We start from the raw sequence: 25,600 nt of genomic DNA, 5'->3' as shown, positions 1-25,600 counted from the left end.
ATTGAAGTTGTACCGGCTGGATTCAAACACGAGTAACTCCCGAGATGTAATACACATTCAGCACCACTGTCTCTGTCTCAGTTTTTCACATGGCTGAATTTACATCCGTTACTCGTCAATATCATAGCTGCCAAAATACTTGATCACGGCGACACTGTTACGTACACTTTGCATTAAACCAGATCTGTTGTTATCCTGATATCAACCTGATGATTTACAGGTGAAAATGAGCCTTTTAGCACAGCCATTGCCGACGGAACCTCCCTCACTTTTGTGACACTGTGGTTAGTGTAAGTTTCTGTTTAATCGTGTGTGTTCTGATATAGATTTTATCTTGTGTAAGCTGTTGTAGCCAAGTGCTTCTGTCAGTGTACCAGTCAGTGACGAAACATCTTAAGACTTATAATCTTCCAATAACGAACGTATACAGCTCTAATCGACAGTACGTTATCAATAGATTGATAAAGACTTTTGTGTGAAAAGGCTTGTTAATTGTGATATATCTGATGGAATAATATACTTTACTTTACTTCAGCGTCGTGGCATAATTATTGTTGTCTCCGAGTAGAAGAAGAATACAATTGTGTTCGCGGGAGACCTGATAAATTATTTCCCCTGCGCTTTTGGTTATATTTTCATATCGAGCTTCTTAATGTGACTAGTTTGATCACTATTTTCAGTTCATTACATATCCTCCTAGTTATTACAAATCCGTGTAACAGACATGTCCGTATCTGCTACACACTGTTCTTGCTCTCAGGAAACCAGCTCGTCCACATGGCAGTCACTGTTCAGGTGACACATTATGGTCCAAGGGAGATTTGAATGAAGAAGCACCAGCCCCCCTATAATGTTCATGTATGTTGGGAGAGGCATGTACGTCACTGCACTAGTGGTTGTAGCTAGTAGAAGACTTACGTGCGTCATGCGGCACCCTCATTCCTCGTAATTAGTCAGCGATTCCGAGGTTCATTTCCTCTGCCTCTGAAACAGAATTGTCCAATTCATGGCAGTGAGAAGTCGTGAGATTTAAAATTGTATTTCTTGATTTATTGAAATTAGCATCCAGTTGAAATTTGACTTGTATTGATCAGATTCCATTGCAAAAACAATTTACGCTGAGATTACTTCGAAATTGTTTGAAAATGCAATATCATCCCATGCTAGATGGTATTCAAACATCTACTCTCAAGTTCACTTCGGGCTTTCCCCCACTTTTAACGGACACGGCGTTATACAATGGAAATACTGTTGGAAGTGGGGTTAAATCCCCAAGTTACTCACGAACTAATGTTTGCAACTCGTTACAGTAACAGTAGCTGTAGTTTCATTGAAGGCACGATTTACTTCATATCTCCAACATGCTGAAGGCGACCACCCATGCATCGTACACCCACTTACACTTATTTACACTTATGCTGTTGCATTAAAGCGTTTGTTTGCTAAAGACTATTGCTGATAATACGTGTTGTACAGTGATGTTGTGTCAGATAGACATATTGTACTGTGTCCTGTCAGTGATGTTGTTACCCGTGAAGATCCGGGGTAGAATAGGTCTTCAGCAGCCCATGCTTGCTGTAAAAGGCGATTATGCTGGTCGTAAGAGGCTACTAATGGGATCAGGTGGTCGAGCTCGCTGACTTGGTTGATGCATGTCATCGTATCCCAATTGCGTGGATCGATGCTTATGATGTTAATCACTGGGTTGTCTGGTCCAGACAGAATTATTTATAGATCGCCGTCAGAGAGCTGGAATATTGCAGTGTTTGGTGTTAGACAACGAAGAAACAGTAATGTTGTGTCACGTAAATATCTTGTAGTGTTTTCGTCAGTGATGTTGTGTCAGGTAAACATCTTGTAGTGTTTACGTCAGTGATGTGTCAGGAAGACAGGCTGTACAATGTCCTGCCAGTGATGTGTCAGGAAGACAGGTTGTACAATGTCCTGTCAGTGATGTGTCAGGAAGAAAGACTGTACAATGTCCTGTCAGTGATGTGTCAGAAAGACAGGCTGTACAATGTCCTGTCCGTGATGTGTCAGGAAGACAGACTGTACAATGTCCTGTAAGTGATGCTGTGTCGGTAGACAGGTAATTTTGTCTTTACTATTGAGATAATGGCATCAGATGTTTGCAAGCGAACATGTCTTCCGGCAGCACCCGTCGTGCGTGAATGACGAGGTCTCTCTATCTAGGTGCCCCAAGAAACATCTTTGACCATCAATCTGTTCAATATACAGTAAATTACGGTCGTAACAAACTCAAAGGGACCACTAGTTTTAGTTCGTAATAACCGTAGTTCGTTATAAGCACACACACACACATATATATACAACAAATGGCCGGGACTAAAATATGTGTTCATTATATTGGTCAGGTCGTTATAAACGTAGTTTACTGTACTCCATGTGGATCCCGCTGCATCGTTGATAAGAAAATGGAAATGAAAACGACACAACCCTCTGCATATACATCTCAGATATCTCTGGCAATAGCAGAGTAGATTGTGAGATTCCGACTATATCATGAGCATGTGTTTATGAATCACTGCAAGCAGCCACACACACACACATGCATTTCGCTGTATAAGCGCAATAATCTAGACCGCGCCGTGAATCGAAGGCAGCGTATATTCATTTATCCTCATGAGAAATACCTGTTCAAACGTTCATGATCAGGTTTTTATGACCCGCCACCGTGAAGCCACCACGCCTGTCGGTGATCGGTTCCCGATAAGACAGCCACAGAACTCAACCGATGAGGTAGTTTATCACAGAACAGTTCCATACTGAAACATTATAGAGCGGCGACATTGACATACCATTTCCCATCCTTCTCTCCACGGAGCTTCAGACGTTCCAGACATTTGAAGTTTGTAAGTGTCTATGTGTAAATGGTTTTTATAGCTAAAACACCGAAGAACAAAGCATGTCGTTATACTCTTTCAGGACCAATTTGGAGGTTGCCAGATGGTCAAGTGAAGCTGGAAAATGTTGGTTGACATGATGGGTGAGGGGGTCGTTAGTGGGAGCCCCTTACAGACTCAGACTGAAAAAATGTTTCATGGCCACATATTGAGTATTGAGTATTCCAATGAATGATTGGAAGTTGTTTTAGACAGACATTCCAGCGCAATATGTCTACAGCTGCTTTCTTGTGACAGTCTGAGGTTGTTCTCTGTCAATAGGAAGCCACCTCCAAGGGATACAATCTGCTGACAGATCACGATCTTGCCGTCAAAATGTATAAAAGTCTTTTCAGAAATTTAACAAAGCAGTATTGTACTTGACATACAGCTCACATATTGTGTGAAATTGTGTGTCTGCAATATTCTAGTATCCTCTATTGCGTAGCCACTCTAAAATCTGTGTTATAAGAACTGAGACATGTCCTTGGAATGATTTACTTCTGTCGAATACTGGCAGCGTGGTACCAGTTCATGTTTGATCGTTGCTAGGAGAGTTGCCAAATGTCTGTAAATCAAGGTACACGTCCTGACCTCATCAGTTTATAACGCTCATTCTATGGGTATTTTGAAGTTATCGAGCGAACATGAAAGCAGTCATATCTTTTTACATAATCCAGCAGGCGTACTCTGAAGAAATGAATGATCATTTCACAATGTCCGTCTCAATCCTGAAGGTGTATTTCATGTTGTTGTACGCGGCCTGAAACTACTCATAAACACGATGTTGTGTATCTTTACTCTTTTGTCTATAAAAAGTGAACCCAAGTTTCATCAAAAGTTTTGTATCACGTGTTATTGTGTATATTCCCTTTTATCATCTAGATGTTGATACGTTATGTAAAGTACAAAACATTTTTATGTTTTGGCAAAACAATGCAATGTGTCACCTTGCCTGTCAATATAGTCAGCCATGTGGGATAGGTTACACGCTTGGTCGACATACAAAATGTATCATTTTATCAATGTATCAATAGGCTACGAATATAATATATGAGTATGCTATATGCTTCAGCACACCTGCTTGTATTTTTATAACCGGCATATTCATTACTCGTAGGAATAACTGAATAGATCTAAACATCAAAATCATTGCCATTTTTATGCAGGTTCCATTACTGTAGGTATTTGTGTGCAGTGCCACTTTAAGACGGTATAGCATGCTCAGTTTGTCACAGATCTTGTAAACATGAGCGTGATATTATCAAGAAAAAAGCCACACACTGGAAATCGTCAACTTCAGAAGGCAATGTACGTAGTTTGACGGTACCTGAATCGGATCATATCCTAACGAGCCCGGGCCTGTGGAGTGAGCACAATGGGTGCTACCTTGTGTTTATTATTCATACACCGTCTGCTAATCGTGTTACTGTGGCTTGGTGGACCAGGGGAGCACGTCGTTCTTCTTACATGTATTCAATGAACCTACCTTTACCCCAAGAAGCCGTCAAAATATGTCAAATATGTTTACACGTAAAAATGTTTGCCACGATATGTTCTTTTCATTTCCAAGGAAAATATAAACAGGCTTGTTTTATCGTGAAGTGAAGTATACATGGTGTGGAGTGAGGTTGCAGGCAGAAACTAAAAACATACATTTCGTGTTGTCTTCTGCAGCTCCAAACTCGTCTTAGATTGTTGTTTGACGACATCCACACCAGTTCACTGCAATCTTTGGCTTTAACCAGAACTGTTCATATTTTTCTGAGTCATCATATTTATCCTCCTCTTTCTACAACTGTCGACGACGTGATGTTTATTGTAAGAAAGACTCCAATCAAAATTTAAACGCAGATCCAACTTGACATGTGGAAACTGACAGACGGGAATAGACAGGTAACATTGTATTAATTTTGCCCATTGAGACACCATGAGCTGACCAGGACTTTATTCTCTAAAAGTCAGGTAAGAACAATATAGGTTACGAAAGTGAGTGGTGACGAATTGGGAATGTAGTAACACACAAACCCGTCCTTGTGTTGGTTTTGTGCGCCTTAAGCCACCACGAAATCTGGCCTATGTGGACCAGTGGTTGGTGTGTGACTCAACCAAGTCTTTGAGATGTAATTTCATCCACCGGTTCCACCCATGTCTTTGAGATGTCTGACCGTAGTGCCAGCGGGGGTAACCTGTGTGTGAAAAGTAGACACTACAGGACCAAGGTTTTAATTTTTATAATAAAAGCGACAGAACCTATTTCCATTATTATGTAACCGATTTTAATAGGTGAAACCCTTCCATTTTTATATCAAGTAATGTCTGTCAATAGCAGCTTCGATTGAACGATTCCGGCCATATAACGTATGCATGAATCACTATCAAATAATGACGATACCAGATATAGAATAAACTGCCAGCGTGTCTTGCCCAGCCGGTCGCCGTCACAAACTCATTTGAAGGCATATCACATGTCTACCATGAAACGTTTAGAAATATTTATGGAAGCCTTGTATTAATGTATTAACCTTGATGAAACAAACATGTAAGCAAGAGTCGATGACGCTCTTTGACCCCTTCGTTGAAAGATCATGCTCGATTGTACCTCAACAGTTGTAGACACCAAATGCTGGAACTGCTGGAATATGGTTCAACATGAAGGGAAATGTGACTATTGGACAGTTGAAGTCACCCTGTTGTAATTCAGTCTTGTGGTGGTATAAAATAGAATATAGTTGACATAACTGAACTTGGGTAAAGATGTACAATTTGCAATGTACTAGAAAACAACTGGACACTCGAGGCACACATATCACTCATTAACTTTAATTATTATTTCCTTAATTTATGACATTGTTATTCAACGAATTAATAAAAATTGCAAATAGCATAGTTCAAATCGATAAAGCACCCTTTTAATAAACGCCACAACGCCACCATAGATGAGTAATCACATATTTCACAATTTCATCCTTGGTATCCAATTTTGTCTTTTGATGAGATTGGAGAACAGATCATGTGACATATGGCTCCATGCAGTGAAACATTAAAGACCACCGCGATAGCTTCATGAACACAGTTTTATGAGTTATACCTAATCTTGAATCTCATTATTGTACAAACTAGAATTATTCTTCAATATTAAATTTTCAATTTTATGTGATGGGTACCACAGGTTTAAGGTATCCGGTGGCTATGATGTTGTGTCAAGATACGGCATACAAAGTATGATTGAGGCCATGTGTCAAAGGTTTATTCTTGATCCTCGATTTATGGTTTTCTCTCTATTATAAATCCGCTATAGTGAGATGACCATAAAGAACGGTAAACAAAGGCGGCAATTGTTCACCGACTCCACTCACAGGAACGATTTGAGGTGACTTTTTAATACAGGCGTAGAAATATTCAAATCATTACAAACAAGACATATACTTTTCCTCACAAATATTGTTTCATTTTAACGTTTTATAATAATATTTTTATCCTCGATGGTTCACTGAAACCTGTTAAACGTAAATTGTTTTTCAAGGTATTAAACTAGCGGCAATACCCTTACGTCTCCTCAAAAGAAATTCTTCATTCGTTTTAATTACTGAAAGCACTTGTGACTGGTCGATCATAGAATCTCGCTATTCACTTCTAACGAGATGAAGGTACGAAACTGCGTGATTGCGAAATGTTTCTTATAAGGAAGCAAAATGAACGTTGATATATGACCAGCATATTGTGTTATTCTGAGTACAACTACAGATAGGCCTCAACGGTTGTGTCAGTTGACCTGACATCGCTAGACTGAATCCTCATCTCCTGTAATTTCGGACCAGCAGTTTAGTATGGAAAACTCCAGAAACTATTCTCGCTAGTCATAGTTGAGGCTTTGAGGCTTTCTTTTTCAGTTCTTTCCAGACTTGCAGTATTGTTTACAAACCATAAGGGATGGACATATTTACTTCGTAACATTAAGACACGAGTGTCCACTCTTTCCAATGATCAATTATCAGAACGATCTACACATTTAGCCAGGTAGTTGTTCGTATTTCGTATTGTGGCCGTATATATTTTAACAACACCCCAGTTTAATTGTAAAAAGCATGAAAGGGAAATTGTGTCGATATTAATGTATAGCACTGAAGCGTAGCACGTATGCTTATTAATTGGTATTTACATGTCCGCCCTATATACTCACACCGTGTCGTACGTACATACATGAAACACACCTGTGCCACATTAACAAAATGTTTCGTTCTCTATCGATATAGAAATTACTTTAGACCATGATGTTGCAAATGACCGTATCATAGCGACTATTGTTTTTAAATAGTTCTATGACGAACCCGATCAGTATGTCAGTACAAATACTGATTTTGCTCAATAAATATTTCGAAATGCCCCTGAAGTAGTTCCTGGAATATTCAAAGTATGACAACAGTATATTCTATACACAACATCGGGCTTCACTCCGACATTGAAATATGAGTTTCCGAAAGCAACCAATTCCATCGTCATTGATGCTACATTTGACTATTCAGGTGATTGAAAGTATTCAACCAATACTACAACCATTCCTACCTTCCCCTACTAACCGTATTAAACGGTTGATAATGTTCTCACATTGTAATTCTAGGCTCTCTTTCTATTTATTTTGTATAAACTTCACAACCTGACATTTCTGTACGAACTTATCACTTCCAAAACTGATACATGAGTAGACATAAGTGAAAGTTATTTGTGAAATAGAATATGTTATTCGAACAGAGACACAGAGTTCAGGTTTCAAAGTATCTATATTCAGACCAATGCAAGTAATAATCAATTGTTTCATAACCTTTGAACGTAACGCACCTGATCGACAGTTGTTAAGATGGAGTAAACATTTCGCAAGTTATCTATTCTGATCGTCCCTGACGATCAAAGTAGCTGGGCTCTCCTTACTGACAGGTGTTTACACAAAACATAAGAACCACTCGAGCTAATTCAAGACTAGCAAAACTATACCCCTCTACCAGGCGCTTAATCCATGAGAAAATCAAGATATCTATGTGCCATGTTGACACGATACTTAAATGATCATTGAAGAAATAACAAGGTCCACTAAAATCAGTGTCAGAAGCATTTACTATTTGACATCCGTCTGTGAGTGACTACATCAGATATCACAGCTCATTCTGCCTGATGGTCTAGTGATAGTGGATGCGTTTATGACTCACTGCGCTGAGTGGCCAACACTCTGCCCTCTCTCCGTGTATTAGACATTTGCAATAGCTGGTACTACACAGCTGTGAGCAAGAGATGCGGGATAGTTGATGTATTACCTACAGCCTGTACGGTTGATGCAATGTTCGCATTTACCTGATTGGTTGAAGAAATAATGTGCATGGTATTCTTCCGTTCTAGTGGGACGCCACAGCGGGAATAAATGAATTAAGTTCTTACGCATTGTCTTGTCTAAGTCATAAAATATGCAGTTATCACACTCATACGTAATTAATACCCCTGTCTGACATGAAACCAATATCATTCTTTAATAATGTATTGCTTGAGAAGGACGCATTCGATATATAATGCGAGATGTGCAAGTTATTGCGTCTATGGCCTTGGGTCATATGACAGAAGAAAGTCATGTATTACACCGAGTGGCAAATATTTCATGTCATTTCCTGGTCGTTTTATGGAAGAACGTGTGTGACATGAATCGACCTGCAACATATTGGATCACATATAACATTTTCCGTAATTAGAGGTATGTGTCTGTGATAAATTATTGCACGGACATTGTTTTGGGGGCGTTAAAACCACTCATCTTATATAACTATTATGTTGGTCTGCTTGGGGATGCATTGTACTCTACGGCGTTATAATCTCTGATTATTTTTGGCCTTGGCTACATCTGCAATGTTGAATGGCGATGTAGTAATTGCTACATCTGCAATGTTGAATGGCGATGTAGTAATTGCAACAGCGCATGGTACATTGCAATCGAGAAATAAATCCAAAAGTCGTGTTTATGACGTTATGAAAGAGCGAAGTGAATTGTTTTAAAACATAATGAGTTCAGTCTTTGAACAGAAAATGCGTTTCAAACAATACTTTTATATGCAATGTGTCTCCTTGTCGTAAATATAACGCGGCAACGCCAGAGAACAAACCTCGACTATCCGACGAAACCGATTCCATACTGGGCGTAGAAGGCAAGATACCGGTGAAAATTAACGTAGGTATGATCATGAATTAGCTACTTCATGTCCTACTTCCTTAGCACATAACACGAGTGACCTTTACATTTTCGTTTCTCTTGGAGAATATCCGTGATTTTAAATGCCTGTAATCTAATATGTTATATCTTCACTGAGTATTACAATTTTCTACAGGGTCGTAAACTTAAAGGTTATCTATAATATTTTGTGTTATAAGATATAATAATGACGTCATGTAATGCGGGGCGACTACTGATCATAGTGTCATTCTACATGTGTTCTAAGCTCATTTCCAAGACTGAAGACCGTTTATGTTGTGATAGGAAAAAGTAATACATGATGCTCATCGCGTTGTGATCGTATAATTTGTTAAAAAACGTGTTTTGTGCAGTAAGATAATGTTTTAAGACGGAAGTAGTAGTTTACCTTTTGTTACGTCTAGTGCTGTGTGGCAGGGCTGTAGTTTAAGTCCAAATCTCTTCCTATCATTTATAAGTAAGCATGTGAAAGATATACAAATTATCTGTCCAAGCTGTATATTTTATTCCCATTTGCAAAGTATATTTTCTAACAATTAAAGGTTACAACGAAATGTTCCGGAATCATATCGTGATAAACATATTAACATAAATATACACATACCGTTTTATTCAGAAACTGGGGCATTAATGCTAATACTGAAAAAGGGCCATTCAGAAACTGTTTTCAAATATCTTGTTCCAGAGGTAAAATTATACTCATTGTACTATTGACCATATGTCCATTTATAAATACTTAATAAACTGCTCGGAAGAAAAAAATAGTGGTCATTTTAGGATAGAAATGTTATTTTGAAAACTAGCTTCAACTCTTGTTAAGCTGTGTAATGGTGTGTCTGTGTAAAGTTATGTCATGTGTTTAAGTGGTGAGGTGAAGTGAAATTGGGTTTAACGTCGCGTCCAAGATTATTGCACTTATATAGCGACGTGCATGCACGTGTGTGTGTGTGTGGCTGCTTGTACTAGACCGGACTGATGCCGATTTATAGTGCTAGCCCACTGAGATACCATGCCGCAGTTTAACATGAATACCCCACTCAGACACAGTATACTGACTCCGAGCCGACCAGTCCTTGCTTTAACCCCTCAATGCCGAGCGCCAGACAGGGTAACAACATGTACCATCTTGTAACGTCTTTTGGTATGTCGCGGCCGGGGATTGAACCCCGGACCTTCCGCTCTCCGGGCGGACGCTCTATCACTAGACCAAGGAGGCGGTCATTTGTTTAAGAGGTTCTACTGTTTACAACTCCCTATTACGCACAGAAAACCGGAGGGGGGGGGGGGGGGGGAACACATGATTGTGGGTTCGAATCCGCTTCGCCCCGATTATGTTTCTAGGTTTGTCAGCACCATACCCGTGCTCGTGGGTTTCACCAAAGTGGAAAACGTCTGAGACCTGCACCACATCGGGCATTCCTCCCACATTAAGCTGACACGTCGTGATATAACTGGAATACTGTTTAAAGCGGCGCTAAACCCAACTCACTCACTTACACATACATGACATGACTGTATTTGTTCAAGAATATCAGCTACAGGTATACTGCCAAGGACTGGGCAATACATACAGCAAACAAGTTATGAACGACACTGACAGGAAGAAAGACACAGCAATGCGTTATGTAATTCGAAATGACACATGACATGTACACGATGCGCGCTGACAAGGATATTGACATGAACAAAAACAGTATTCTGGAGCTACCCTTTTACGCTCTCTCTTCAACGACACCGACAGTTTAACCGATGCTTTCTGAGTACCGAAGTCACTAACAGGCATCGTCAAGTGTGGATTCACTGGAAGTTTCTTTTGTTCACTTATGACATTTGACAAAAACCTCAACAATGTCTATGACAGGGGATATCGCAATATACAAACACATATCCTTTAACGATATTGCAAACGATGGGGATAATAATGGTAACAAGGCTTTTTTCGTGAGGTATAATTATCTCCAGGTATTGTTTTTCTCGGGAATTTCTAGAATAGCAAAACTTCCCCCCACCAAAATAAGATTGTGTTGCTGGATCGGATGTCTCTTTCGCGCAGGATCAACATACTTTCATTGTTTCCTAATTCCAGGATCCACTGTTGATTTAAGTTATCATTGTCTGAGCTAACATTCTCCTGTGTTGGTGGAACCCATCTAGGTAATGGAGACAAAATCTACCACTGTGAATACAAATAGTTAACGCTAAACGGAAAATGTATAAACGTGACAACGGGTAATTGAAAGCATTATGTTCACGTCGTGGGGCCATTGAGATATCTGGCCTTACTGCAGACCAATTTGTGCGACTGGTGACACCCTCGCAGACTCCCATCTGACATCCTGACGCTAAAGGATTTATTGTGTTTGGCTATGTCATGCACCGGCCATTGTGTTTAACTAAACTCTCCGTTGAGTACCAGTGATCTGATAAGCAGCGTGGTTCGGGTTTAGTCGAGGTTTTCTAGAGACGGTGTGCTTGCGCAGTGATTACTTCTGTATGCTGGGAAGTGCTGTTGGAAGAGCACTGACGACACAACCAGGTTTCAAGTGAAAAATGAGGTTCCGTCTACAGAAAAAAATTTAGAACGGTACAAGTTATTAGTACATTCTTCAGGATCATTGTACGGCTCCTACGGTGTTAGAGTCGGAATCTTGACGCAAAAGAATATTTAAGGTCTTGCACCAGTGACTGCCGAGGAAGATGACTCATATGAGGAAAGCATTTCCCATGCATAGGAATATATATATATCTTCCGAATGTAGGATTCTTTCGCGGCAGTTATCTCTTATTTTCAGTTTGTCACTGTTCGTGCATGAATAAAGAGGTGTCAATTTGTACGAAGTGAGTTAAAAAAAATAGTTTTTCACGAAACCGTGCACTATTAAAAACATGATGTTTAACGAATTACTCCAAGATGTTTGTGGGGAAGTATCAACAATATATGTCAGCTCCCTACACTGACAATACTGAAAGTATATTCTTTGCCACGGACGGATAATCTGGATGTTGACAAGTACTTACTTTTGAAATAACCGTTCGTTAAAATCTAGTCTGAAGATCAAAAGGGGTAGCGGCAAATTTCCGCAGCACGTTCACCTGATATAGTGTTTATGACGCTGCATGTCGAACTATCTCCAGCTAATGATCTTACCGTGTTGGCAAAGTCGGGATGGAGAACATGCTCCGGCATGTAGAGAAGTAATTAACGTCATTGCAGCGGTAAAACATAGCAGGGAACTGCAGCAAAGTTTGCATTGTGTGCCTCAGACGTATAATCAGGTAGAATTAGTCCTCTAGTGCATCACTAGTCATGTGCTATTACGCTTACCTTCCGGACTGGGATCTATTGGAGAAATTGCATTTCGCTCGTGTGTGCCTCAAGATAATCTCTGTTTTACTTAATAGAGTAGAAGTAATAGCAAGTGCTTGTGTGATAGGTAGCACCGACCGTGCCTCTTTATGTCTCGAAAACTATGGGCCCTTTGGGAATAATGCAGCTGTCTAGAATCGGTTATACAAATAGCTTTATGTTACCGTTTAATCAGGGACAAAGATTAAAGTGTTTTAAAAAATGTTTTCATGCCAACCTGTGGCATTGAAATAATATTTACATTAGCAAGTCCATGCTCAAGTTTCTTGGTTCCTGCGCATTTCGCTGGATGATAAATGGTATCTTACACATGATAGAATGATTATTGTAATAATCGCATTCAATATATATCTCCACCCATGTGTTTCGCCAACATTTGCGCAAGCGCAACCAGTTCTGTTAATGGGATAAACATACGTAAATTTCGTGCCACGAAATACAACCCTGTCCATATTCATAAGAAAGTCTGCTTAAAGCAGAGGCCACTGAACGATTGCGACTATATCAAATAGCCATGATGCCAGCCTGTCCCACAGGTGACACATGTTTTAAACACTTGCTGTGACAAGCCGATTGTTCACCTAACAAAACACACTGGAACATGTGGATTAAGTAAACAATGGGATACTGATGCGTCAAATTTGGAAATGTCCTCCACACGTCCACCATATTTTTTTTGAAAGAATGTTGTGACCTTGAACAAGAATCCTGTGACAATAAACGCACCAAAACTTTTGGTCATATCAATGTACAACACAGGCCCGAATGTAGCAGGTATCTTAGCCTTGGTCCAAGGCTGTACTGAAAGAAAAGTCAATGGATGTGCAATAATTCTGTCCTCCTAACAGGCTAGTCTAGATATGTGGACAGTCTAAGGTCTCCTATCTCTTATAGGGACAACTTCTTCTAACTATTTACATAAGCTAGAAATAATCATTTAAACTAATAATTATAGCCTTAGAGACTTATGCAAGTCTACAGGTGTCCCCCCAGGATACACAGCGCATATTATAGCACAACACAGCCTATAGCATACAGCTATTTAGCGTTACTGACAGGCTGTACCAGCTTGCTACTTTCTGTACTACTGAATTCGACAATATTCGTTACAGCCAGTGGGTGTGAGGTCATGTCCACACAGTACAGGAGTATCTACATATACAATCCAAAGAATTCCTTAGTGCTAATCCGTCTAAGTCGTATAATGATCTGCTAGATAAAGGGAATCCTCGATTACCCAAGGTACTTATCTCTATTCTATTATGATAAACACATTAAGCCAATCAGCCCAAAAAGCTTCGTTTTACTAACTTAGAACAGACTTTCCGTCGCTGATCTGTGTAATTTGATTGGACGGCTATTTGTAGAACCACGTCACGTGAAATGGGCTGTAGATGAAGCAATGGAAGCTTATCGGTCCAGGGTAACTATCACAATAGAGTGGAAATTTAATAATACACTGGTTAATCGAGGATGGATTAATCGTTGTTCAGTTTGCTAGGTAAATAACAATTAGATAAAGTCTATATGGAATGAATGTGTTTTAAACATACTTTATTTCCACAGTTTCCATGAAACCGGATCTGACAACGACCAAACTATGCTAAAACATGTCCACTATAATAATATGCATACTCAGTTTATAATAACTGTACTAAACTAAGGTTTACATTGAATCCCTACATATCCATTGTGTTTGTCACACAGCATATCGGTAACACCAAAACTAGACACTGCCGACAATTAAATCCCACACCCTACGTCAACAGTGAGTGAGTGAATATGGTTTTACAACGCTATTAGCAATAGTTCAGCAATATCACGACGGGGGACACCAATAGTGGGCTTCACACATTGTACCCATGTCGGGAATCGAACCCGGGTCTTCGGCGAGACGAGCGAACGGTTTAACCATTAGGCTACCCGACCGCCCCCACGTGTGTGTCATCTTCTACCTTTACTCACCGTATTTCTGTATGATTCATCCACTATCGAACCATACGTTGTTAATTTAGTTCCAATGCTTTAGGCTACCCGTGGCTTAGTAAAGTGGTTCTAGATATTGGTAAACGTATTTAGGAGAAGCAATGTAGAGACGCCGTCTCTGATTAATAGGTTTGATATTCCTGTGCATGTCATTCACAGCAGCTTGTCATTAGCGAATGTATGCCCATCGCCGCCATTAGCGTCACTGTGCAGGCAAAGTAAAGGCAAATTTACATTGATCATCGCTATTGTTGAAGAACTTGTTTTGCCTTTGGTGCTATGAAAGAATCAAGCTAATCGTGTCAATGTTTGTCTTTTGCAGAATACACCTTAATTTGTCTCCATAGATAGGAACAACGCGTTAGACCGTATTACAATATTGGGCACTGATACACATTTTTGCACTTTATACCAATATTTTCGGTAAATGCTGTGAAAACGGCTCTCATTTGCGCGAAGCCTTTCAGTGATGGTAAAATGCATGCAGTGTTTATGAATGAAGATCAAAGACATATTCGGACAAGTGAATGTACCTTTTTGTCGCAAGACGTTGTCCTTAAAATAGAATGATATGTGATCGGATCTATACCAGCGATGTATACTTTCTTTATGTGAGCGTGCAGCTGAGACATGGTACATGCATTGCGTCAGTATTGATTCTACTTTAATCTATCCTAACCATAAGTCCTGAAGACTGAGTTATCTGTAGTATAGAATACTGTATTGTCCATGTTCTTTAGATTGTCGTTCGACGCCTGGCAGCGCTACAGTTATATAGTGTAACTATCCTGTTTTCGTGATTGGTTGGACATAAATACACACAAAGTATGATCACAGCTATAACATATATTATACCCGTATGAGATAAAGTAGATAACCAACTATTATAATATTATTCCCACTAGAACCACTGAAATTCTTTTTGAAACTTTATCCCATTTGTGAGAACATGTTTCAGGCGAAAGTTTGATTTATGGCCATGTCCCATGGAGTTTGACTTTGCAGCTTCCTAGTAATGTATTTGCACCCAATGCTTTTGAACACTGGGGGTATATAGACTCCATATGTACTGTTCCCCATACGTGTAACATCGTGTGATCTTCCAACCAGGTTGTGCTTTTATCATTAACACCCAGGTAGGTCCGTGGAGGTTGGAAGTAGCTCATGATGTATTGGACAACAAGCCACTCCAGCTCATGATGTATTGGACAACAAGCCACTCCAGCTCATGATGTATTGGACAACAAGCCACTCCAGCTCATGATGTATTGGACAACAAGCCACTCCAGCTCATGATGTATTGGACAACAAGCCACTCCAGCTCATGATGTATTGGACAACAAGCCACTCCAGCTCATGATGTATTGGACAACAAGCCACTCCAGCTCATGATGTATTGGACAACAAGCCACTCCAGCTCATGATGTATTGGACAACAAGCCACTCCAGCTCATGATGTATTGGACAACAAGCCACTCCAGCTCATGATGTATTGGACAACAAGCCACTCCAGCTCATGATGTATTGGACAACGGTGAACAGCATGTTGTTGGACTAACAAGCACTGTTTGGACTCAGTTACTTATATCTTAAACATAGCGGAGTCACGTAATGAGTTTTGATGTTGGGTTTCTCCAGAATGTACAAAAGGTCAGTACCGCGGGGAACGTCATTCTCCTGACTCACATCAGTCAAACCAGCGTGGTGTGATAAACATATGTCTTTGTTTATGCATCGACCTAATGCAAACATTGGGGACATAATGTCAATCAAGCCAAGCATGTTGCGACCGGAGGAAATACGTTTTCCAAAGTGGAATCGAATTCCAGAAAGATATATCCCTGTCATGTGAAAACTGATTCTTGGACGAAAGGAAAGCAGCAAGTCTATACGGCTCGACCGAAAGTTAGTGCTTGAATACAACCTGCTAATTCCTCTGGTATTAAAACCTCAACATTTAACTTCAGATATATGGCACCACAATGAATAACATCATGACAATTGACGATAATAGCTGATGTTTAAACAAGGGGATACGTTGAAAACACTTTGAAATACAGTTGTGGAGATTACAAACTGCGTTTGCAGAGATAGCATTTACGCATTTTTTATTTGAACGGTAAAACGAAAGACGATCTGTTCAGCCTTATCTTCCCCTCAAACAGCACATTTACCTAACGAAAACCATGTGATCGCCATTAATGATCGTCATTTGAGAACAACTGAATTATTCTCATAGCACTGGCATTCAGCATGAACACTCTCATGATCTTGTTTCTCGTTGGGGACATGTAGATACGTTCGCCTGTGTAGTACTGCCAATAGGGAACGCGGTATCAAATCACCACTGATGAGGGTAGTTTCTACAGATATAAATAATGTGAATTCTTTACGAGCTGTAGTTTTCAGTAAGGTAATAGGGCGATTATACTACAGCTTCTCACGGGCTAATTTTTCTATCTGGTTTCTTTGTGTTCTGTAAAATAGTCTTCATCAAAGGAAGAGTAAACAACATCTGTCAGCACATCGGGGATTACATGCTGACGAGCTTTCTGCAGAGTTGATCTAAACCCTTCTTTTTTCTCCTCAATGAATGATACAGTGATTTAGGATTGACATTGTGCAATATATTGCCTCGGGTCGCTTCTGGCTTTCAGGGCGATTGCAAAAGAAAGGATGTGATCTTAAACCTTTGCTCAATATTACTTTGAAGTTATGCCTATGGAGACATTAGAAATTCTATGGGATTCTAGAAAACTGTGGTGTGCATTTATCAGGTTATTGTTGAGGGAATTGTGAAATACTATTTATTTAACCACTCGTCATATTTATACATCGGAACATCACTCCAGCGACGTAAAAGGTAAACTATTCATGTGCCCGACAAATCGCACTTCAGGAATTTTACAATGAGTTATCTTGTTTGGTGATCTTAAAGAAAATAGTGTGATATATTGCCAAAAAGAACATGATATTATAAGAATGTTTCACAGTTGGAAAAATGCGAAGACGGGGTTGACTGACCAGTGAGCCTCATGCAGTGCTGTGTGGTATAGCCAGCAGACACCTGCCTTAGAACAAGTTCTACTTGCCCTAGCCCTTATCCCGGACCATTCCCAGACCCTTAATATGGTTTCCATTCAAACGATTGGTCTCCAAATGCATCTATGCAAATTACGTCTGGTTAATAAAATATCTTGGGATGAGAAATGTGACGTGCAGTGACATTAATCAAATTTCAACTCTTCTGCAAACGGGAGGATAGCATGCGATGGAGGGGCTATGGCAGCAATCTGCTACTTTTTTATTTTATTACAGCACATGGCTCATAACTCTCCTCTTTCTATTACACCTTTCAACATTTCTTGAATATTGTTTTTAGTGTGACACGTTACAGCTGATGACAGAATTATTTCTTACTCACGTTGCAATTCCCTGTTCTCACTTATCCAAAATGTTCTCTTGTTTTTTCAGGTGAAAAATTGACTTACTTTTGAATGTTTTTTTTTTGTGACGGATGCTACCTGTGGGACAGGACAAGCTCACCTTTTCGCGAACACCTTGTATCATCACTACTGGATAGTGATTCCTAAACACATAAGCTCATGATATAGTCGGAATCGTACTATCGACTCTGCTTTATGCAGAAATTTCTATTGGGCACGGAAAGGGTTTAGTCGCTTATATACTAAAAGGACACGGCACGTTATTTAGCAAAAACCTTCATGTAAATTGTTCTTTTTCCGATAAAAACCTTTCCAACCATATAGAAAAACACAGAGTGTACAATATGTCTTATAAATATATACAAGGGCTGACACAAGCTTCTCTAGCAGGCCCAGGAGTTACATGTGTACATGCATATGTGTTTAAATGCCAGGTTGCATTCAATCCATCAACGACTGTCAAACTTTAAGTAGATTGGTTAAATTGCTTCCAAGTGATGGGAAATAAAGCCCAGTCTGTTTTACGATGTCACTCTGTGCCTGTTGGTGTGTACTTCACACGTCAGGAGTAGTGTTGATGATACGTGTATACCACGCACAGACAGAGGGATGGTATTACAAAATCTGCATTTCTCAATAAAATGTATGTCTTTCAGTAATTTGGGTTGTAACGTGCGAATAAAAACATGCTAATCGCTACTTAAATTGCAAGAACGTATGCTGCCTTTCTATGGGTATTTATAGATTCTCCTGAATGAACAGTTTTCACGATGGACAAACACAGAAGAGGTATCACTTGCTGTAAACCAATCATACATCTTCATCTACAGTATCTGTACGGTACATGTCAGCCGGGCGGTTAGTTAGTCAAAACATATTATATGTATATATGTGTTACTGTTTTTATCGCTTGAGCAGGTACGACCCTTAACACCGTATAATAAGGCTCTGGTGTATGGGTGTCTCTCGTCTCGACCTCAGTACGTGTGTGTATATGGGGCTCTAATGTATGGGTGTCTCTCGTCTCGACCTCAGTACGTGTATGTATATGGGGCTCTAATGTATGGGTGTCTCTCGTCTCGTCCTCAGTACGTGTGTGTATATGGGGCTCTAATGTATGGGTGTCTCTCGTCTCGACCTCAGTACGTGTATGTATATGGGGCTCTAATGTATGGGTGTCTCTCGTCTCGACTTCAGTACGTGTATGTATATGGGGCTCTAATGTATGGGTGTCTCTCGTCTCGACCTCAGTACGTGTGTGTATATGGGGCTCTAATGTATGGGTGTCTCTCGTCTCGACCTCAGTACGTGTGTGTATATGGGGCTCTAATGTATGGGTGTCTCGTCTCGTCCTCAGTACGTGTGTGTATATGGGGCTCTAATGTATGGGTGTCTCTCGTCTCGACCTCAGTACATGTGTGTATATGGGGCTCTAATGTATGGGTGTCTCTCGTCTCGACCTCAGTACGTGTGTGTATATGGGGCTCTAATGTATGGGTGTCTTTCGTCTCGACCTCACTACGTGTATGTATATGGGGCTCTGATGTATGGGTGTCTTAAATCTGGATCTCAATACGAACGTGTGTGCATATAGGGCTCTGATCTATGGGTGTGTCTATAGTTGATATACATCGGAACCACATTATTAATTTACTTTCGCAAGCTCCAACGTTCAAACAGTTTGGCCCTCACTCTGTGAAGGTTCACTCCAATGAACGCACCAAAAGTGAAAGTCATTTCTATGTCTTGTTATGCTCTTTTGTACCTCGAAGGATGGCGCACTAGATCTATATACAAGTATATTTAAAGTGGCATATGTGACTTCCTGTTTACAAAGACAGACAAACAATAACCAGCTGTTTCGCGGAATAAATAGTTCCTCAGAAAGTGAGCGTATGTTTTCTCAACTTGCTTGACAGAAACACCTATTTTAGTTTGTGTACAAGAAATGTGTTCAAATAATATCACCGCGAAAGGTCTTTTAAAACAACTTCAGTAAGTTAGTAACAATGCTAGCGCGTCGTAATAAATGTACATCATGAACAAGACGTCACGATACACGTGACGGGAGAGAAGTTGTTAATGAACCTGTGGCGGTTCCATGTGTTAGTCACCATTGATCAACTGGCCGATCATTGAAAGGCGAAATAGAAACTAAGGTAAATTCATAGCTTGCTGTAGACTGTCACTGTCAGTCCAGACACGGATCGACTCGATACTGCGATAGCTTTGAAGTGCATTTCTTCGTTAGGGTGGGTCGTAGCGGGGATATTCGTGAACGGGCTTGCAGCCTAACTCGTTTCTCAATGTATCAATGAGTCCAATGACTGACATCATAAGCATTGATCACGTGAACGCAAATGGGATAGTGAGTCTGACCACCCGATCCCGTCAGTTGCCTCTTACTGGTTGATGAAGACCTATTCTATTCTACAGCCTCGTTACAAACGCGTGAACGTCAAATTGTGTCGTTCATACACTTATGAGCCGACTTCTTCGTTCAATGAAAAAGCCGTATGTACATAATAACAACTATTAATACTAGAACATACATACTATGAATACAGTTCATGTAAAGTTACATTTTGAATCGGCACATATGAACAGACATTCCCAATGCGGACGTAAAGAAACTGAAGGAACATAAATACAACATAGGGTTACAAACGTCGGGCCACCTTCACTTCAAACTCTGACGGGGCTACAGTTTTTACAGTCAAACCCATATTCCCGAACACCCGGTATCATCGCAACTTTACATTGATCCATGAATACATGTTGAAGTCGTACTATGGGCCCTGTTTACGCAGACATGTCTTGCTATTATGGAAATGGTTTTGTTTGAATGCATAAATATCATTTGTTTCAAATCTTGAATTGACAATTCTTATAATTTTTTATCACAATTTCCTACCTCAAAGGATGTAGGCAAAGATCTAAACAAAATGTTATTTAGTACTCGTGACTTCATGTTTACACCGACAGCCATACAATAACCAGATATATCGCGGAGTAAAATAGTTCCTCAAAACGAGATGTGACATGAGCGAATGGATGCACAACTTGCTCTTCAGAAACATCCTACGCAGCACATGTGTTAAAATCATATTCTCATTAGATGTGAAAGGTCTCTTAAAAACTACCTCAATAAGTCAGTCACAATGACAGCGCGTCGTAATACATATACATCAAGTACAAGACGTCAACATGACACGACAACGCCGACACGATACGAAACGCGACGGGAGATATTTCCGAAGTTGTTAATGAACCTTCGGCGGTTACATTTGTTAGTCATCATTGATCAACTGGCCGATCATTGAAAGGTGAATAAATATGCGTCAAGGTAAATTCATAGATTGCTGGAGACGGTCAATGTCAGCCTAGACACGGATCGAGTCGATACTACGATAGTTCAGATGTGCATTTCTTCGTTTGTTCATTAGGATATGCCGTAGCGAGGATATTCGTGAACAATCATGCAATCAAGCTCTCTGACATTTCCCAATGTACACTAAAACGGTGAGACCAAGATTAAAGGGTCTAAATGATCAGAAATAACGCTTATGTATGTTTTCGTGCTAGGGGATTGGCAGGGGTTTCCCCAGGAATGTGGAAGTAGTCCGTCAGTGTTAACGTTATTTCAAGTACACGGTCTCGTTAGAAACGTATGAACGTCATGTGACCGACCTCTCGTCCAATGGAAAAGCCGCATATCGTGTAAACTTCAAATAAAAAAAATATTCCTAATTGTTGGTGCCTTAAACATGTCCTATGAATGTAAATACAGAATAGTATTCATCTAAAATGTATATATATATCTAAACATATATACCTATATGACCATTACTTCAAGACATGAACCGTGAAGATCCGGGGTAGAATAGGTCTTCAGCAACCCATGCTTGCCGTTAAAGGATACTATGCTTGTCGTAAGAGGCGACTAACGGGATCAGGTGGTCAGGCTCGTTGACATGGTTGATGTATGTCATCGTATCCCAATTGCATTGATCGATGCTCATGATGTCAATCACTTGATTGTCTGGTCCAGACTCGATTATTTACAGACTGTCGTCATATTGCTGAGTGAGGCTTTAAACAACAAACAAACAAATAACGACATATTACGCAGAAAATACTATTGTTAGTTATTTTTCCCTGTCGACAAGGTTACAGAATTCCGTCATACAAGTGTACAAACAGTTAAATGAAACCTGTAAAAATAGTCTTGGAGAAAGTTGCACTGAAAATACACAACCGCGAATTTTGGTAACGTTCCACGTTTTAGATACAGATGAATGTGTAGATTTGACTTGTATAAACAATAACATGCTTGAGTCAAAGCCTGCCAAAATTCAGTATAATGGCATCCCCGACCAGGAGACTGTGAGCAGCTATATCCATCTCAGGCACCCCGCGGTTTAAATATCCGAACGCTGTGACCTCACGCTTCTACACAATCACTCAATTAAAGTGTAGAATTAAAGTAAGTGATGGTGATTTGTTGTACATTCTCGAATGCAGTGATCTACGTCAGATTCCAGGATAGTGTGGATTATGAAGTATTCCGTGTTTCGCAATACTTGTACATGAGCACTGGTGTCTGTTCAGCCATGTATCAGCCGCAGGACATACGTGGACTGAACCAACACCTGTCATGTCAGCCTCCTTGTCCAGGAAGGACATACATGGACTGAACCAACACCTGTCATGTCAGTCTCCTTGTCCAGGCAGGGCAGACATGGACTGAATCAACACCTGTCATGTCAGCCTCCTTATATTGGCAGGACATACATGGACTGAACCATTACCTCTAGATCAAATGTCAGTCTCCTTGTCCAGGCAGGGCAGACATGGACTGAACCAACACCTCTCATGTCAGGCTCCTTGTCCAGGCAGGACATACATGGACTGAACCATTACTTCTAGATCTCATGTCAGTCACCTTGTCCAGGCAGGGCAGACATGGACTGAACCAACACCTGACATGTCAGCCTCCTTGTCCTGGCAGTACATACATGGACTGAACCATTACCTCTAGATCTCATGTCAGTCTCCTTGTCCAGGTAGGGCATACATGGACTGAACCAACACCTGTCATGTCAGCCTCCTTGTCCAGGCAGGACATACATGGACTGAACCAACACCTGTCATGTCAGCCTCCTTGTCCTGCCAGGACATACGTGGACTGAACCATTACCTCTCATGTCAGCCTCCTTGTCCAGGCAGGGCATACATGGACTGAATCATCACCTGTCATGTCATCGTCCTTGTCCAGGCAGGGCATACATGGACTGAACCATTACCTCTAGATCTCATGTCAGCCTCCTTGTCCAGGCAGGACATACATGGACTGAACCAACACCTGTCATGTCAGCCTCCTTGTCCAGGCAGGACATACATGGACTGAACCAACACCTGTCATGTCAGCCTCCTTGTCCAGGCAGGACATACATGGACTGAACCAACACCTGTCAGTTCTCGTGCAGCTTGATTTGACAGATATTTATTGTAGAACTCCAGTTGAATCGAGTTTGAATTCTTGTCGAGCTAAAACAAGTCTGTCCTTTCATCCAACCCGTTGGTTGTAGGATTTGTGATACACGCACAGACGAAGGTAATATACTGAACCAAATTAAAAACTTGTTAAAATTTTAACATTTTGACCAGTTATCATTGCGGGCCCTTATTGTGTATTTAAGCAGTAATGGCCACGTATTGTCTTCAGATAACACCCGTTTTTGTGCAGGTGAATCGATCAAAATCATGTGCACAGCACTATAGTGGCAAAAGTGTTTTTTTCACGTGCAACTGGTCACGTGGCCATAATACCGCACGTGTTTTCAGCCAAACTTGTTAGCAGTCATTAAAAAAACAAAAACACAAGAAAACAAAAGTCTTTACGGCCATTTGACATGCCACGCCTTTCAAATGTGCAACGTGAACTTGCCATCGGCATGTTGCAGACGGGAACGTCCGTAGCTGAAGTCGCAAGGACGATGGGTTGTAGTCGACGGACTGTTTATGATTTACAGACGCGTCTACAGCTAACGGGTACCACTGCTGATCGACTTCGGCCAGGTCGACCACGTGTGACGTCACATGCAGAGGATAGTCATATTGCCTTACGTCACCTCCGTAACCGATTTTTGACGGCTGCATCAACCAGAAATGAACTGTTTGGGGGTAGACTGAGTGCGCAAACTGTTCGAAACCGTCTGAGAACTGCTCACCTTCAAGCACGACGGCCATACTGCGGGTCGATTTACTGACTCAATAACACAGACGTCAACGTCAATTATGGGCACAGCGACACTTACGATGGACTCGAGGAATTGGAACCAAGTCGTCTTCAGTGATGAATCCCCATTTAATCTTAGATTTGCTGATGGTAGGGCGAGGGTGTGAAGGCGCTGTCATGAACGTTACGCCCAGTGTTGTGTACAGGAAGTAGACAGATTTCGAGGCGGAAGTGTCATGGTGTGGGGTGCTTTCTGTGGCAATGCACGTTCCAGGCTTCTTGTCATCAGTGGCAACCTCAACGCTGCTGCTTACCGCGACCAGGTACTGGCACCAGAACTTGTGCCTTTTATGGCAGCACATGGACCCGGTTTGATCTTCAAACAAAACAATGCCAGACCCCACACAGCACTTTTGACAAGGAATTCCCTTCAGAATGCGGGAGTCAACGTCATGGACTGGCCGTCAAGGTCTCCCGACCACAATCCTATCGAACACGTCTGGGATGCTCTTGGCAGAAGTCTGCGCACTCTCCAGAACCAACCACAGCATTTGCAAGATCTTGGCACCATTTTGCAGCAACAGTGGCGTCGTCTTCCCAATCATGTGTTCACAAGCATCACAAGGTCCATGCGGAGACGTTGTGTGGCAGTTGTCAACGCACATGGTGGCCATGTGCACATGGTGGCCGCTACTGAACTTGTGTGCCATCAGATTTTCGTGCTTGGGACTTATTATTTAAACTGTTGATGTTATTACCGAATACCGTAGGTGCTTGGAACAAATTATGGTTACAACCGTTAATTAAAATCCTTCTTTGGACATTAATGATTAAAAATGACCCTCTCTGATACATTTGTCCGTTGTATGTCATATATGGGATTACTTTTAAAAATGTGAAGTTTTTAATTTGACTTTGTATATTATGCATCCACGCATTTTGTTTGTATAACGGTTTAACTTCACATGCGAGTTCTTTGTCAGTCATACAAATAATGACGACAAAACCCTTTCCATAATCACAAGAAATGTATGCTGAAAGCAAAATTCATACGATGTAATAAGCATGTGTTTACGGATCTCTATCACATAGGGACGATAACAGATGTTCCTGGTGATATCACTGTTTAATAGTGATTTATGAGCACATGCTTATAATAAAGTCACCCCCTTCAAATATTTTCCACAATTCTCCGAATTTGTAGAATTAACATTAGTCAAGCATCCTGATTCAGCACAATCTATATGTTTGCCCTTTTTGTAATAGAATCCTTAATGCAGTTATTTATGGAATATTTCATTTGAATGTATCTCAGAATTTTCATTGAGCATTTGAAAGAGGATAAAATACACAAAAATATGCACATCATTGTGATGAATTTCAACCCATCTGAATGATCATTACATACATTCCTCCATGACTGAATTG

General features: G+C 40.6%; 1 protein-coding gene across 1 annotated transcript in view; it reads left to right on the top strand.

Annotated features, from left to right (window-relative positions):
• LOC139470317 (zwei Ig domain protein zig-8-like) overlaps window positions 1–25,600 on the top strand; it is a 141,061-nt gene that overhangs the window by 43,919 nt on the left and 71,542 nt on the right. The gene's annotated exons all lie outside the window — the stretch shown is intronic.

This window comes from Haliotis cracherodii, unplaced genomic scaffold, assembly GCF_022045235.1.
Source record: "Haliotis cracherodii isolate W230 unplaced genomic scaffold, xgHalCrac1.p SCAF_1, whole genome shotgun sequence".
Classification (NCBI taxonomy): domain Eukaryota; kingdom Metazoa; phylum Mollusca; class Gastropoda; order Lepetellida; family Haliotidae; genus Haliotis; species Haliotis cracherodii.
Note: the sequence above shows the minus strand (reverse complement) of the source record. Positions and strands in the feature narration are given on the sequence as shown.